Source organism: Lepidochelys kempii, chromosome 7, assembly GCF_965140265.1.
Source record: "Lepidochelys kempii isolate rLepKem1 chromosome 7, rLepKem1.hap2, whole genome shotgun sequence".
NCBI classification, from domain to species: Eukaryota; Metazoa; Chordata; order Testudines; family Cheloniidae; genus Lepidochelys; species Lepidochelys kempii.
In genome coordinates, this window is record NC_133262.1 from 100,915,080 (window position 1) to 100,931,557 (window position 16,478).

Consider the following 16,478-nt stretch of genomic DNA (forward strand, 5'->3'; position numbering starts at 1 on the left):
CGTATTCTCTGTCAGAGACCCTGAACTCTTTCCTCTCACCCTGGTCCAAGCTACTCTGAAATGCAAGAGATCTGAGCCATATTCCTTCAAAGCCCACATCTTTGCCCATGCTTTTGGGAAGGAAGGATTGTGTAGTCAAGGCTAATTTTTTTGGCTGGGGCAGGTTTTTCTCCTTCTGATTTAAGGTCAAGGAGGGTGAAAGTTTCACATTCCCTTGGGAAGATAAAGCTGTTTATTTCAAGTCCCACTGAGATAAAAGGAATGACAAAAAGGAAAGCTGTGGAGATGAACCCATACTACCAGTTCAAATAACTATGTCATTAGTCCTAGGAAATTGAAGGAGTTGTCTGGTATATAGGCATTTCTGCTGCTGTATTCACTTGTATATCTGAATACTTCGCAGACTCTTCTTTGAAAGAGGGAAAAGTCTTGATGCATCACAAACTATGCTGTAAGGTGGCATAAGGATTGAACTAACTGAAGCCAGCTCTCTAGACAATGAATCCTAGACAACATTGTATTGTAGACCTTTCATAGCGCAAACCGAGCTTGTGCAAATGATAAAAACATCATTATTCAGGAAAAAAGGTAGGGAATTATTTGAATGTCAGCCTGACAGGGGAATGCTAAAGTATCCTGAGAATGTTAGGAGAAATTCTAACAGAGAAGGTGAAAATGGAATAGAGAGTATTCAATTGGCATTAATAAAAAACAAGGATACTTTGGGCTTTGAGATGTATGGTATAATTATGCATTCTGAAGATCAGTTGAGGCTAAAACATCATGTAGCTAGATGTACTTTAGCCAGCAATCAAAGATGGTAGAAATGCAGCGTTGTATGTTTTGCTGCTAAGACTAATACAGCAGGTTATTGCCTCCAGTTATTTTTTTTTTCAATAAAATGGAGAACATCCCCAAATGTCTGACAATGAAGGATTAGAACTGTTGGAGGAATTTTCAAATGTGAAGTCGGGAAGCTTCTCCTTTAATTCCAACTTTGCGTACACTACCGCAAATGCTTTGCTGGTATAGCTATATTGGTGTGGTTATATAAGCAGAGCCCCCTAGTTTAGACGCAAAGTATGCCAACAGAAGGAGTTTTTCTGCTGGCATAGCTACACCACTTCCCTGAACATTAGCTATGCTGACAGAAGCACTCTGTTGGCACAGTTGTGTCCCTACTGCAAGTTTTGCTGGCACAGCTATGCCAGCTAGAGGGTGTGATTTCTGCATACCCTTTATTGACATAGCTACGCCAACAAACCCCTTGTAATGTAAACCTGGCCTCAATTTGAGAGGCTAAGAGGGAATTATGCCAAAGCATTAGAATTATTATTATTAATATAGGATACTGCCACGACACCCATTTAACCATAAATTCCTTTATTAAATTCAAAGACCAAATGGGTTTTTATACAGTTGCTCCAAATGTGCCTTAAATGCCTAAGCTATCATCACACACATATAGTAATGTGCAATTATAAGTATGGATCAGGAACTTACAACAGGACTAGACCCAGGGATGCTCAAACCCATATAGGCTGGCTTCAACCTGGTCAGGCAGGTACTAGTAACAAACCCCTCAAGAATTCACCCTTTTATATCTCATCTATCAGAGCCCACCTTACTACTTGAGAAATTCTCTCTTTGTTTAAGCCAGTAGAACCACCCTTGGTAACTAGGGCTTTTTATTAAAGGACTTTTCCTCCTATCTTATCAATTACCTTCCAGCAAAGCATATATTTTCTTTAGCCAAGTTAATTTAACTCTTCAAATGCCCATCTAACCCGACACACCATTTAGAGACAAGAATAAAAATGCCATGAACTAGTCTCAAAAGACAATTGATAGCATTCATCCATACTTGGTGGCCTGCTGACTCCCACGAATAAAAGGCAACTGTATTTCCCAGAGAAGTATCATGGTGCTGGGATTCAACAGGACAAGGCTCTTGCTGGGATTTCTGACTTTCTAGCCCATATATATATATGTTTACAGTTATCAAATTCATAGCTTTCAAACATTACTTTGTTACAAAAGAGAAGATTCTCCAAGATGTGAGTGTTGAGGATTGGCCTTTTCTCCTCCAAAATTAGATTTAACTCTGGAAAATCTTTCAGAGTTTTAACCAAGTCCTCCTCAAATGGTTTTTCTTTAAATGGATTTGAAAGGATTTCTGCTTGGTAGAAAAGTCTATTTATCAGGAATAAAGCCATATAATACATCTCACAATTAGGCTAGGAACTATAGATTTTGAAAATATTCTGAAAAAATTTTAAGCCAGCATCTCCTGCTACTCTTGTAAAACGTCATCTCTTTCCACGACAAAAGTAAGTCACACTGCAAAGGGGGGGGAGGGGAAGAGGAGGAAAGGAGGAAGAATGTTTATGTCTCCTCTTGTTGAGCCTTTAGAAGATCAAACTCTCCTTTTAAGACAGATTCTATCTGTGATAACAAGGCATTGTTTTCAATGCAACTGAAAGCAGTTACAGGTGGTGTGGCTTTTTAAGGCAGTATTCTGATACAGAGTAGTTGGTTTGAATGTCTTGGGGATGAATGTAGTCAAATGAGTACTAGACTGAGAAAGACTGAAGAGGCAGAGTATTTGAAAAGGAATGACCAGGTTGAAGAGTTGCAATACCAAATGTATTCCAAAGGTTTCTTGGATGACCTAGCAACTCCTGTGACATTTTTAAGATCTTTAACTTCTTCTTTAACAGTGAGTGAAGAGAACATGCTGATAACACTGATTTAAATGTGGTTTAATTTCCCTCCTTCTAAGAAAAAGGCAAATATCCTGATACATAGGAGGCTAAAATTTTAGGACAAGTACGGCATTTTTTTAAAAAGTATTTTCTTTGTCTGCTGTAGAAGGAAGACTGTTCTTTGAAGAGAGTTTCAGAAAATAGAGGCTATCCTACACTGTTCTAGAGCATAAACAGAAACTGGTACATTTGGCAAATGTAAGCACAATTCACATTAGACAAGGATATTCTTGTATTTTATCTCTTTGTAGTCTCACTGTGGAAATTTCCCTGATGGAACTGAAAAAGTAAAAATTGTTCTCTGTTTTCTGATATCTTCATGCTTTTAGCAAAAACAATTTCAAAACAACAACATGCAGTCAGTCCTAACAAACGTGATGGTTTTTAGTGTTTTGAACAGTAAACTGAAAACTCTTTCAATACTAACTTTTTAAAATATCCACAGAAAAAGCACAATAATTGCTTTTATCTGGGAACTTTACTATGTAGTGAAAACTGTTCAAATACTTTGTTCAAAGGAGCAATTATAGTCCAGAAGCTATTTTCCATTAGTTGGCCAATAAATAATTTTGGATAAGAGACTACAGGAAATATTTGACTTTACAAACTTGCAGAGAAAGTCCCAACAAACATTCATAGGCACAGTATAATTTCAGACACTTTCACTAAAATGGCAACATTCATCATTACTGAACGCTCAAATCCACTGAATTAATGTGGTTTCTTATGGTCAATCTCTAACAGGAAAACAGGAGCATCCTACGGAGTAAGTAAAAACAGCAAACTGCACCAAGACTATTAGCCATAGTTGGGATCCCTTTTGGTGATACCAAGATTGTGTTTGCTAGTAAAAGATTCATAGTATTTAGAGAGCCACTAAACTATAGATTGCCAGTGTCTTAAAAGCCTGTATCCCAGTGTTAGTGTAGTTTAAATGTTGATATCAGGATCTTTATGGGGAAGTTTCTAGCTTGAATTTTTAATTGGATCATGAATAGAAAAGTATAAACTTTTCATAGTTTATGCTCTCTCTTGGCTAGAAGCACTGTCATAAATATAAAGGGAAGGGTAAACACCTTTAAATCCCTCCTGGCCAGAGGAAAAACCCTTTCACCTGTAAAGGGTTAAGAAGCTAGGATAACTTCGCTGGCACCTGACCAAAATGGCCAATGAGGAGACAAGATATTTTCAAAGCTGGAGGGAGGGGGGGAGAAACAAAGGGTTCTCTCTGTCTGTGTGATACTTTTGCCGGGAACAGAAAAGGAATGGAGTCTTAGAACTTAGTAAGTAATCTAGCTAGATATGCGTTAGATTCTGTTTTGTTTAAATGGCTGATAAAATAAGCTGTGCTGAATGGAATGTATATTCCTGTTTTTGTGTCTTTTTGTAACTTAAAGTTTAGCCTAGAGGGATTCTCTATGTTTTGAATCTGATTACTCTCTAAGGTATTTACCATCCTGATTTTACAGAGGTGATTCTTTTACTTTTTTTTTTTCAATTCAAATTCTTCTTTTAAGAACCTGATTGCTTTTTCATTGTTCTTAAGATCCAAGGGTTTGGGTCTGTGTTCACCTATGCAAATTGGTGAGGATTTTTATCAAGCCTTCCCCAGGAAAGGGGGTGTAGGGTTTGGGAGGATTCTGGGGGAAAGATGTTTCCAAGTGGGCTCTTTCCCGGTTATATATTTGTTAGACGCTTGGTGGTGGCAGCAAATAAAGTCCAAGGGCAAAAGGTAAAATAGTTTATACCTTGGGGAAGTTTTAACCTAAGCTGGTAAAAATAAGCTTAAGGGGGTTTCATGCAGGTCCCCACATCTGTACCCTAGAGTTCAGAGTGGGGAAGAAACCTTGAAAAGCACACAAAATTCATTATACCTTGCCTGAATCTGCAATTCCACGTTAGTTAAAACTAATCTGAAAATAGACTGCATTTCTTTTTACTCTGCAACAAATACAGTAATAGAATTTGTTCTCTATTTAGTGCACATTGTTGACAGAGCCACATTTTGATAAGTTCAGAAACGAGTAGCTAAACTGTAAATTATCTAAATTAATGTAACTGACTCCTGATTATCTTAATGGTCACATTTTCAAACAGAAGCTTAAACAGTGTCCACAAAACACTTTTAATCACACAATTATGTAACTTCACACAGTATGTGAGCAGATGAGGTACTGGCCATACCAAGTCTGCTGACACAGTGCTGTGCACACGAACACTTATGCCAGTGTAACTTATGCCACTCAGGGGAATGGAATATTCACACCCCTGAGCGACATACAAAGTTTTGCTGACATAGACTGTAGCGTATACATAGCCTAATTCCCTTGTCCTCCTCCTTCCAGTTTGGAAATCTCAACCACAAGAGCTGATTCTCCATTTTTTCACAGCTTATTTAGTCATTTACACCTGTGAATGTAGAAAAGTGGCAAATCAGAATGGTAGTGCTACACCCTACTTTGCACAGGTGTAAATGACTATGCAAGATAGCATTTAGTTTTGCTCTTGCATCAAGGTAAATCAGGGGTAACTCCATCAAAGTTATACTAGTGTGAAACTGGTGACAATAAAATTAGAGAGCAGTACTAGTTATACCAAGGAATTTTCTACAAAAAAGGCAATTTTAATTTGAAGTAAACCACAGCAGGCAGATATACTTTGAGATGTTCGTTTCTTATAGAAAACATTATGCAGTATTTTAGTCTTGGATCTGTAGTAGCATTTGCACTTTTAGGATATGCAGCATGTGGTAAAATAGAAAAGTACATTTGCTGATAAAGTAAAGCCAAAGAAACTTATTTTTAAACCAGTTTTTAAGTGAACTAACTACAGAAGAACTCAGAGTTATGAACACCTTGGGAATGGAGGTTGTTCGTAACTCTGAAATACTTGTAACTCTGAGCAAACATTATGGTTGCTCTTTCAAAAGTTTACAACTGAACATTGACTTAATTCAGCTTTGAAACTTTACTATGCAGAAGAAAAACACTGCTTTCCTTTTTTTTTCTTCAGTAGTTTATGTTTAACAGTACTGTTCTGTATTTGCTTTTTTTTTTTTTTTTGGTTTCTGCTGCTGCCTGATTGCATACTTCCGGTTCCAAATGAGGTGTGTGGGTAACTGGTCAGTTTGTAACTCTGTGGTTCTACTGTAACATATGTGCCACAGTTTCCTGTGCCCAAATAGCCAAGTCTCTGTGTAATCTGACATGTGTATATGTCTAAAAGTTTTAACTTGCTCCTTTAAGCTCTCGTTTTTATGACTGGAAAATTTAAAAAGGGAGGGATAAGAGGAAAATGAAAGATTTTGAATTTTTAAAAAATATTACATAACAAACGAGGGAAGGCCTTAATACTTTGGAAAAGACCATTTAACTTTATATGCTGTTAACTACTATATTTGATTTATAATGTTATTTCTATTTGGATGGTAAAGAGACATTCCGTTTGGTGTTGAAGAAAAAGATGCTGGGTTTTTTATGTGCAATGGTTAAACTTAGTCGGTTAAATTGGGCAAGAAAACCTTAATTTAAACTCTAGAAAAGGAAGAGAAAAAATTATCACTACTTAGATAAATATTAAACTTCATTGTACAAAAAAACCTGCTGCACAGTTTTACTCTAGGTCCAGCTTCCACTGAATTCATACCATCAGCTTGGCAGCAACAGCATAAGACCAAAAGTGATATTTTCATCTTGCTTAACTATACTATGTAACTTAGCTCAGGACTAGTCTATGTAGTTCATTAGTCCAGACTAGAGGAATGTAAATTCTAATGCACACTAGCAACTGGCCTGTGTGGACCCTGCTGGCAAGCATTGAAAATTCCCTCGTGCACGTGAATGTAGTCCCAAAAAAGCCTTCAGTGGTACCTGGCCATGCTTTTAATAATTACTAGTATTAAACATTCTGCTTATATTTAATTTTGGTATTTTCTCTAATTTTGCGTTATGTGAAACAAACTTTGCTTTTACTTTACAACAACTGTAATTGGATAGAGTGAATTACACTGGATTTATCCACTATTGTGTTCTGGAGCACAAGTAAGTTTTATTTCTGGCCTCAGAGTTAGAAGCTGAATATTGGAATGGGCACCTGGTGACAAACAAGGATTCAATTTTCTCTGCATGGTACTGCCATGAAAGCTAACTGAGGACAATGGGGCAAAAGGAAAGCCCAATGACCAAAACATGCCATAATGGTTACACTTACACACACACAAATTAAGGTTCCGATGATTCTATATACCACTAAAGCACATGCCTAACTTTAATTTAATTAATTTCACTAAACTACTCATGTGCTCACTTTCAGCATTTGCTTAGTGCTTTCCAGGATTGTGGCCTAGAAATACTGTGTAAATATATATTACATAATTGACTAACAGCTCTAACAAAGTTAAGATAGCTATTTAATAGTAATTTATTGATTATTTCAAGAAGAAATTGTACCAGAGTAATCAGAATACAAGATAACTTTGTAATACCTTGTAGTGATGTCATATATTTAAAATGAGATGCTTTTCCTGATTTCTCCATTCAGACAACACACAGAATTTTAAACCAGATGTTATTGAACATAGCTTCTTTAAGTGGTTCTGAAGATTCCTTCCTGCTCTCAGCTAGGGGAAAATTTAATTATGGAGAACTAAATGGCACAAAAGTAATTCAACAACAGCATATCAGTTTTATAACTTTCTATTTTTCAAAGCACTGCTGTTGAGCTCACACACAGCATACAAGTCTCTGAAACCTTTAAATCAGATACACCCTACTCCATGCAGTCAGTCAATCCCTAGAATCTGCCAAATTGGACTGGCACCCAAGAACCGTCCAGGAAAGAAGGAGAGAGCAGGAAGCCAGAGGCTCAAAGGGGTTCCCATGAGCTGCAACAGCACAAGATTCAGGTCCCATGGAGGAACGGGGTCCCTGACGAGTGGGTAGAGGCACTCAATGCCCTTGAGGAACCTGGCAGTCATATCCTGGGTGAAAGCCGACCTACCCTTGAGCGGCAGATGGAAGGCCAAGATAAAAGCCAAATGGACCCTGACAGTTAAAGGATAGGCCTTGGAGCTTGAGATGCAGAAGGTAGTCCAGGAACTGCAAGGAGTAGCCCAAAGATATTATGTCAAGCACCCCAGAGTCCGAGGTCAGCCATGATCAGGCAGAGCGGAAGGGGCAAAGGGGGTTGAAGAAAGAGCAGTGGGGGTGGATGCTGGGAAGTGACTCGGGCACCATCCTCAGGTGCATCCTCAAAACATCTGCTTCTGGCTTCTTTGGCCTCTGGAAGAACCAGGAGGGGCAGAGGAATGGGAAGACGAAGGGTGCCACTGTTTAAAACCTTTGTCTCTGTCATTCTTCCTGGGCTGGAAGAGCTGACAGGAGCTGGACCGAGGACACCCCAGAACCTCAACAGAAGCGGAGGAGGTGGGGGACTGAATGGTGAGGGGTATGTAGACACAAGGAATGGAGGGTAGCACAGAAGTCTTTAAGGCCATGGAGCCATTCATCAGTCAGCTCCAAGAAGAGCCCTGCTCCCTCAAATGGGAGGTCTTGAATGGTAGTCTGCATCTCCTGGGACATCCCGGAGGTCAGTAAATAGGAGCTGCACCTCATAACCACCCTAGAGGTGCCTGCCCAGGATGTCGAGTCCGTAGCATCCCATGCCATCTGGATGGCACCTCTCGCCACAGCTTTGCCCTCTTCCACCAAGGTGGCAAACTCCTGGGCTTGGTCCTGTGGAAGGCCCTCTTTGAACTTACAGATGGAGACCCACAGATTGAAGTTGTATCTGCCCAGCAGGGCCTGATGGCTAAACATTCAAAATTGATGGTTGTGAATAAATTTTCCTGCCAAACAAGTCCATCTTCTTGGCATCTTTATTTTTTGGTGTGCCGCTCGCGTGGCCCTGCCTATCCCTTCTGTTGATGGCTGACAGAACCAGGGACCCCTGGTGGAGGGTGGGAATATAGGTATTCAAATCCCTTACCTGGGACATAGCACTTCTTTTCTGCCTTCTTGGAGGTAGGCAGAATGGAAAAGGGGATCTGCCACAAAGACTTAGCAATTTTTAGGACCCCTGGGAGGACGGGCAACACAACCTGGGCCGGAGTAGAGGAGGGTATGACATTAAAGAGGTTGTTGGACTCCTCTGCTAGCTCCTCGACCTCTAAGTTCAGGTTGGCGGCCACCCTTTTCAGCAAGGTCTGCTGCTCCTTGAAGTGATCGGGAGAAAAGAAGGAGTTTGCTTGTTTGCAAGAGCCCCACCATCGCTTCATCTGGAGAAGGCAAAGACGACTGCACCGCAATGGGAGGGGTGGCTTCCCCTTGCTTGTCTGGGGGTGGCTCCTTGGGAGTTGGGGTCCACTGTGTTGTTCCCGTGTTGGATTTGTCCGATGCAGCCTGGGAGGAACAGTGGGAGTATGGGACTGGCACAACAGGTACACCCCTCCTATTCCAGTTTTGCCACTGAGCGGACCACTGCCTGTGCCTCCATGCCACCATTGCTGGTTTTGTGGGCCAGTGGCGATTCGCCTTTTATCGGGGAGGGGCTGAACTTCCCTTCCAACTCGGACAATTGCCCTTCCAGTAATCAAGGTGGAGCCGCAAATGCCAGAGTCTGCTGACTGACCCTTGTCGGGGACCGGTAAGGAGAGGGCAAGGATCGGTGGCTGCTCGAAGAGTGGTACTGGGGAGCCGGAGACTGGTGCCCTGACCAGGAATGATCCTGCATAGGGGAGAATTGACACTTGGGAGGCCGCCTAAGTGATGGTGATCTACGCTGTGGCGATCTCTGGTGGGAGACTCAGGTGTCCCATGCCTTGTAGGTGGAGATCTTGGCATCAGGGACCTGGGTCTTCTAACCGAGGAGCGAGGCTGTAGTGTTGGAGTCCTAGGCTGCAGTAATGGAGATCAATGCCTGAGGACTAGGGACCAGGAATTCTCCACTGCTTGAGCGGGTGGTCCCATAACTGGTTTGGCCTTAAATGCCAGGGCCTTAGCCAGGTCCGTTGCCTGGCTTGGCATCTGCTGTGCCAGCTAGTCTATTTGTTCTTTGGCCACCGGGCCCACTTTGGGCACAGATAGCCCTAAGAGGAGCTTGGACCCCCTGCTGCTCCTAGAAGTCAGAGGTGAATCCCTGGCTGGGCTAGGGGGTCCAACCACAGCGGTACCCCTGAGCAGCTCTGGGGTGGGCACATGGCTAAACACAGCTCCTTTGCCCAAAGCCCCCTTTTCTTGCGGTGCCGGCGGGTGCTTCCACTTCTTAGGCAGTGGGGAGGGGGAAGAGTGCAGGGTGGATTATGGTGCCAGCTGTGCGCTGCGCACTGATCCTGAAGTGCCAGGAATGGAGTCCGATCAAGAGGGCTCTGAGGCAGGACAAAACGCAGCTTCCATGAGGAGGGCCCTCAAGCAGATATTCTGCTCCTTTTGAGTTTGAGGGTGAATGTTTTTGCAGATCCTGCACTTGTCCTTTCTGTGGGACTCACCCAAACACTTTAAACAGCTCTTGTGGGGGTCACTGATAGGCATCGGCCACTGCATGATGAACATGGCTTAAAGCCTGGGGAACGGGGCATGCCCCATTCTGAGGTGAAGTCCCAGCTGGGACTCAAACTCCTAAACTACACCTCTAACACAAAGGAGACAACAATGGACTCTAAGAACTGCTAACCCTCTTGCGATGCAAGACAAGGCGCTCCGACCAACCATCATGGGTGGTAAGAAGGAACTGAGATGGCCTAGGGTCATCGGCACCTAATATACCGACACATGATCATGACACTTAAGGGTGTGCCGCAGCCGACCCTATGGATATTGCTAAGGCAAAAGTCTCTGATGACTGTGCACATGGGAGCACATACACCTAGAATGGAATCGATATGAGCAAGCACTTGAAGAATAGTGAGTTTGTTTAAAATATAAAAAAAGGACAGGCCTCAAATAAAAGTCAATAGTCAAAATTCTAAATAAGGATTCTTACGGTTTGAAATGAAGTTTATTAAATGAGATTTGGAGTAGAAATTCTGTAAAACAAAATATGTATATATGGATGTCCAGGCAAAAACAGGTTGTTGTTTATCTCAAACATGAATACCGAATAAGCTCTGAGTGTAACTGAAACCCTTCGGCTGCATGCTACAGTGGGGTGACTGGTTAAACATGTGCTAATCACGAGTTACTACAAGGTCTTTGAAGATTTTGTGATAGCTCCATTTCACGCAATGGCAGTGTAGTTATTTCTACATCTTGCCGTAAATCTCAAAATTTCATGCAGTAACTGTGTAATTACCGTCTGTCACCATTGTTACTGCAATTTTTGACACTCTGACCTCTTTCAAAAACATGCATTCGTACTTAAACCAAACCACCCATACTTATCAACTATACTAATTTAACACTTAATAGCAACAGGCTGAAAAGGACTGAAGAGAATCTGTTCACCCCACCCCCTAAAGAGATGTTGAAGACTAAAATTAAAATCTATAATGAGGCAGTTAGAGCAGCTATGGTAGAGTGAAAAATGATTGCCGTCAAAATCCCAGGCTGCTGTTTGGTACAATTTATAGAATATTCTGCCCCTCACAGGAAAAAACAGAACGCTATTCTCATGGGGGCGCTAACCCTCCTTTTAATGAGCTCTTAAATTATCTTTGTATGTAAAAAAGTAAGTAGGTAATATTCAAGCTAGCCATTCTACTTGTGAGGAACTGATGTAAGTTGTCAATATCTGTATAATATATATGCAGTCTCTCTCTCTCTTGCTATGTTTTATTCATAATATTTTATAATGAATTTAGCCTTATGGAAGGTAACCAAGTGACAGCCCTGCAGACCACTATCTACAGAATAGATACAGACAAGGCAGTATCTGACCAAGAGCCTGTCTGTATGCAGCAGCACACACTACTGAGGTGTGATTTCTAAAGTGCACTAATGTGTTGCACATTAAAAGTTCCCTAGTGCACTTCAACATAGTGCTGTTTAAAAGACTACTACCTGAAGACACACTAAGTAACTTCCAGTGCACACCAGCAGGGTCGACATGGACCAATTAATGTGTAGCACATTAGCGTACTTTAGAAATCACACACTCATTGTGCGCACTACTCCACCGCGTGGACAAGCCCCAAGTTTCCCAATATTCAAGGTCCCTTGGACTGTGACTGTGCATTATTTCTAAATTATGTTGCAAGGCCCCAGGAACTTTGTAGCAGGCCTCCGCACAGAAGAGAAAAACCCATCCCATCACCAGCTTGATACCGCATGCCTCCTGCTGCTTCCGTTTGTCCTACCACAGTTCAGAAACCCCATGTCCTTCCTCCTACCACAAAACAGCTCTACATTCCCCTCCTCCAGAAGAAATGGCAACAGCCAAAGGATAAATAAAAGATACCTCAAAATCAGGCCTCAGAAAGCAGAAGGGAGCTGCAGTCAGAGAGCTGTACCCAAGAAGGAGTTGGGGGTAGGGAAGGGGAAGGCTTGCTGAAAGAGGTGCCAGAGTCAACTCAGCAGGGCAGTCATATACCCAGCTCCAGATTCTGATGTACGTTACAATAGTGTACATTTGAGTAACTATTCATTTCAGTTGAGTTATTCTGACTTTCACCTATGTGATGGAGATCAGAATCTGGCCCATTAATACACAGAACCTTGGGCCCATTTTATCCTGCCAACGTGTGTCAAGGCTGTTCTGGGGGGATCCGCCTTTACAGGTGAGTATGTTGTTCAATTACCCATACTCATCCCAAGCTTTGGTTCTCTGCTGACACTGCCAGGGACGCTGCATAATGGTATGTGCCAACTGTGTTTTTCAACAAAGCCTTGGTGAGAAGCTCTGCATTAGTTTTAGTAATTAGCCATCTTTGTCCAACCAACAGCGTGTGATGTTTTTTCTGGTAATATATCTAAAGATTTTGTTTGCATCTGGTAAACTAAACCCTGTTAATGGTTCTTTCCAAGTCTTTCCAAGTTTTGTAGTCTCAATCAAGAAAACATTTGTTAACCTCTGTTGTCCTCCAACTGCAAGCCAATTTCAAGTTTATTAAATTGAAATAGGCCTTTAAAGAAATCAGAGCAACTTTGCACTTGCTTGCATATACAAAATATAATTTCTTTGATTCAATATAATCTAGTTTTCATTACTGTCACGACGACACTGAAATTATTGTACCACAAATTTTAATTTAAATGCATAGGTGAACTCATCTATGGCATCTAACATTTTTGCTTGTTACCTGATTTTATATATATATAGCCACTGAATCATGAGGTTCTTTCAAACCCGCTTAATTCATGTACGTAGCAGAGCTATGCAACGCAATGGTTCCATTTTTATTGCACCTTGCCTTATGATGTACAAGAATGTTTTGTTTAAGAATATAGGAAATTTCATTCCTTATCTGCCAAATTCCATCTAGCCTGGTATCTTCTCTAACAGAGGCTAGTACCAGATGCTTCAAAAGAAGGTGCAAGCACCATGTACCAACATGCTCATAAGGAAAGTTATTTTTAATTCCGGTTAGATAGTGGTATTTTATTCTCTGAAATATATGAGGTATAAACCCTTATGCATCAATATAACTGTACATGTCTTTATCCACATAAACGCCTAATCCGTGTTTTGATCCTGCTAAAGATACCGCAAAGACTGCCCTGTATCGGGGGTCCAAGAATCAGTTATATTTTTTGTTTTGTTTTAAGAACTTTCTCCCCCTCCTCCATGAAAAACTCTTAGTTCTCAGTATAAAGTGATTTTATACTCTCAAATTTGCTGATACAGTACCCAGCTCGGGGGCGGGGGGGGATGTGTAGGGTGTGACAGCAAGCTCAAATAAGGGAGAAAAAGACAGAGGGCTTCTAGAATGAGCAACCTCTATGAATCAGCCAATGGGATTTCTGTCAGCTTCTTGAGAAACATATGGTTAGATTTTGGGGCTGCATGAAAGCACGTTTAAAGAGGAACTAAAAAAATCAATCATAAGCATTTGAAGAGCCAGCATCACCTAGCAGACCAAATTTCTCTGTAACACTGCCACCCCTAATTTGATTCACACATTTTCCTTAAATACGCTAAATGAAGGAGCTCACGTAATCCAAGAATTAATAAGTGAAGTAACACATTGATGAACAAACTGTAGAAGAAAAGCGTCATTAGATAACAGAATAAAACCTGCTTGTCCACAAAAATAACACAGTCAAACCAACAAGAACAAAAGCAAAAGGTGGAAGAGAGCAGTGAAATAGCAAGAATGTATCAAATGTATACAAGAGGGAAAGCAGCGTGAGGGCAAGAAGCCAGACACATTACACATGACATAAGTAAATAAATCAAAGGAAGTGAGATTAAAACCAGAATTAACTGGAGGAGGGGGAGATCTATAGCACCTGCATAGAGGTGTCCACCCCATGGAGATTAATATCACACAGTCTATGAAAAATATGATTTGTAGTGGCTGAATAGAGATAGTATGAAAAAAGTCACATTTCAAAATCAGACACAGAAAAAAAAATCACTATCACCATATGATGAATTTCAATCTACAACAGCATCCATCAGAAAACACAATGGTATCTGTTTGTCAAAAAGCTCTTGCTAATTTGATTTTACATTGCAACTGATGCTTCAACCACCCCAGTTTAAAAATAAAGAGGGGAAGTTCAGCTTTCAAAATCAATTTTACAAACAAATATTTTCAGCTGAAATAATTCACACTAATATTGAAGAAATAATTTTCTAAATTAAGCTGTTTTTCACTTTTGAAAAACAAACATTTTCCAATGACTAATGCAGTATCACTGACTATCCATTCCTGATGACCTCTTCTTCATATGCACGGTCTGTGTGATGTCTTCTTTGACAGCTTGTTTGGGTTATATTACCCCACATTGAAATGTAAACATTCAGTAAACCTGGTTGAAAAAGGAACAAAAAAGTAGAAATTTTGGAAAACTGGAAATTGTTTTCTAACCTACTTTGTTTTATTATTGTCCAATGTGTTTTCCAAATTTTTCCATAGACATTTACAAAAACAAGAACAGAAAAAATTAAGAAACCCATGTTCAATCACTGATACGCCATTTGATGGTCTCTTATTTCTCTGTGCTTCCATTACTACCTCATCTGTAAATGAAGAGAATAATGTTTTATCTACTTTCCTCACTTGACACACACATGCCTGATACTCACCTCCCGAGGCAAGTATTCTTCTCTCAGTTAAGTCAGGGAAGAAGGAACTGAGGAGGGCAGCGGAAGCACTTCAAAGACATACTGAAAGTACACATTAAAAAGGGAGGCATCAACCCAACAAACTGGGAGGACTCGGAGCAGAGCAGAACACAGTGGCGCCACACCATACACCAAGCCACAGCTCACTTTGAGGAGAACAGACGTGCTCACGAGACAGAGAAGCTGCAAAGGAGGAATGAAAGGGCACAACAGTCCAGCCAACAACTATGTATCCTCCAACATTACACCTGTCACTTTTGTGGGAAAAGCTGCAGGGCACAAATTGGGCTCCTCAGCCACCTAAAAACCCACCAATGAACCCCCTTAGCAGACATCATCCTCGCATTGAGGGACAGCCAAAGAAGAGTAGTTTGCATACTGAGCAGATATTTTCAGAGAACTATCCACAACCTCTTTTTTAAATGGCAACAGTTAATTTAGGCACCATCATTTTGTATGTACAGTTGGGGATTATGTTTTCCAATGTGCATTACTTTGCATTTATCAACACTGAATTTCATCTCAATCTTGTTGCCCTGTTACCTAGTTTTGTGAGATCCTTTTGTAACTCTTTGCAGTCAGCTTTGGACTTAACTATCTTGAGTAATTTTGTATTGTCTGCAAACTTTGCCACCTCACTTTTTACCCCTTTTTCCAGATCATTTATGAATACACTGAATAGCACTGCTCCCATGAAAACTGACCATTTATTCTTTGTTTCCTATCTTTTAACCAGTTACTGACCATGAAAGGACCTTCCCTCTTAGTGTATGACTTTACTTTGCTGAAGAGCTTTTGGTAAGGAACCTTGTTAAAGGCTTTCTGAATGTCCAAGTTCACTATATCCACTGGATCACCCTTATCACATTTGTTGACACCCTTGAAGAATTCTAATAGATTGGTGAGGCATGATTTCCCTTTACAAAAGCTGTATTGACTCTTCTCCAACATCTCATGTTCATATATGTGTCTCATAATTTTGTTCTTTACTATACTTTCAACAATTTGCCTGGTATTGAAGTTAGGCTTAGCAGCCTGTAATTACCAGGATTATCTCTGGAGCCTTTTTAAAAAACCAGTGTCACATTTGCTATCTGGTGCTGAGGCTGATTCCGCAATTTCATATTTGAAAACTCTTGGATGAATACCATCTAGTCCTGGTGACTTATTACTATTTAATTTACCAGTTTGTTCCTAAACCTCCTCTCTATTTACAGCTCAATCTGGGACAGTTCTTCAAATCTGTCACCTAAAAAGACTGGCTCTTTCTCACATCCTCTTCAGAAAAGAGCAATGCAAAGAATTCATTTACATTCTCCACAATGGCCTTGTCTTCCTCGAGTGCTCTTTTAGCACCTTGAGCATGCAGTGGCTCCATGGATTGTTTGGCAGGCTTCCTGATTCTGAAGTACTTAAAAATGTTTATTGTTAGTTTTTGTGTCTTTTGCGAGTTGCTCTTCAGAAATTTTTTTTCGCCTGCCTAATTATACT

At 40.7% G+C, this 16,478-nt stretch overlaps 1 protein-coding gene across 12 annotated transcripts in view; it reads right to left on the bottom strand.

Annotated features, from left to right (window-relative positions):
* MGMT (O-6-methylguanine-DNA methyltransferase) overlaps positions 1-16,478 on the bottom strand; it is a 369,913-nt gene that overhangs the window by 224,601 nt on the left and 128,834 nt on the right. Inside the window, exon 1 of one of the 12 annotated variants that reach the window (XR_012160044.1) lies at positions 14,949-15,030. The exons of 10 other annotated variants lie outside the window; for them this stretch is intronic. The gene's annotated coding sequence lies outside the window, so the exon portion shown is untranslated. Of the gene's footprint in view, positions 1-14,562; positions 14,684-14,948; positions 15,031-16,478 lie in introns of those variants that run through there. One more of the 12 variants, XR_012160043.1, reaches the window with a different exon arrangement.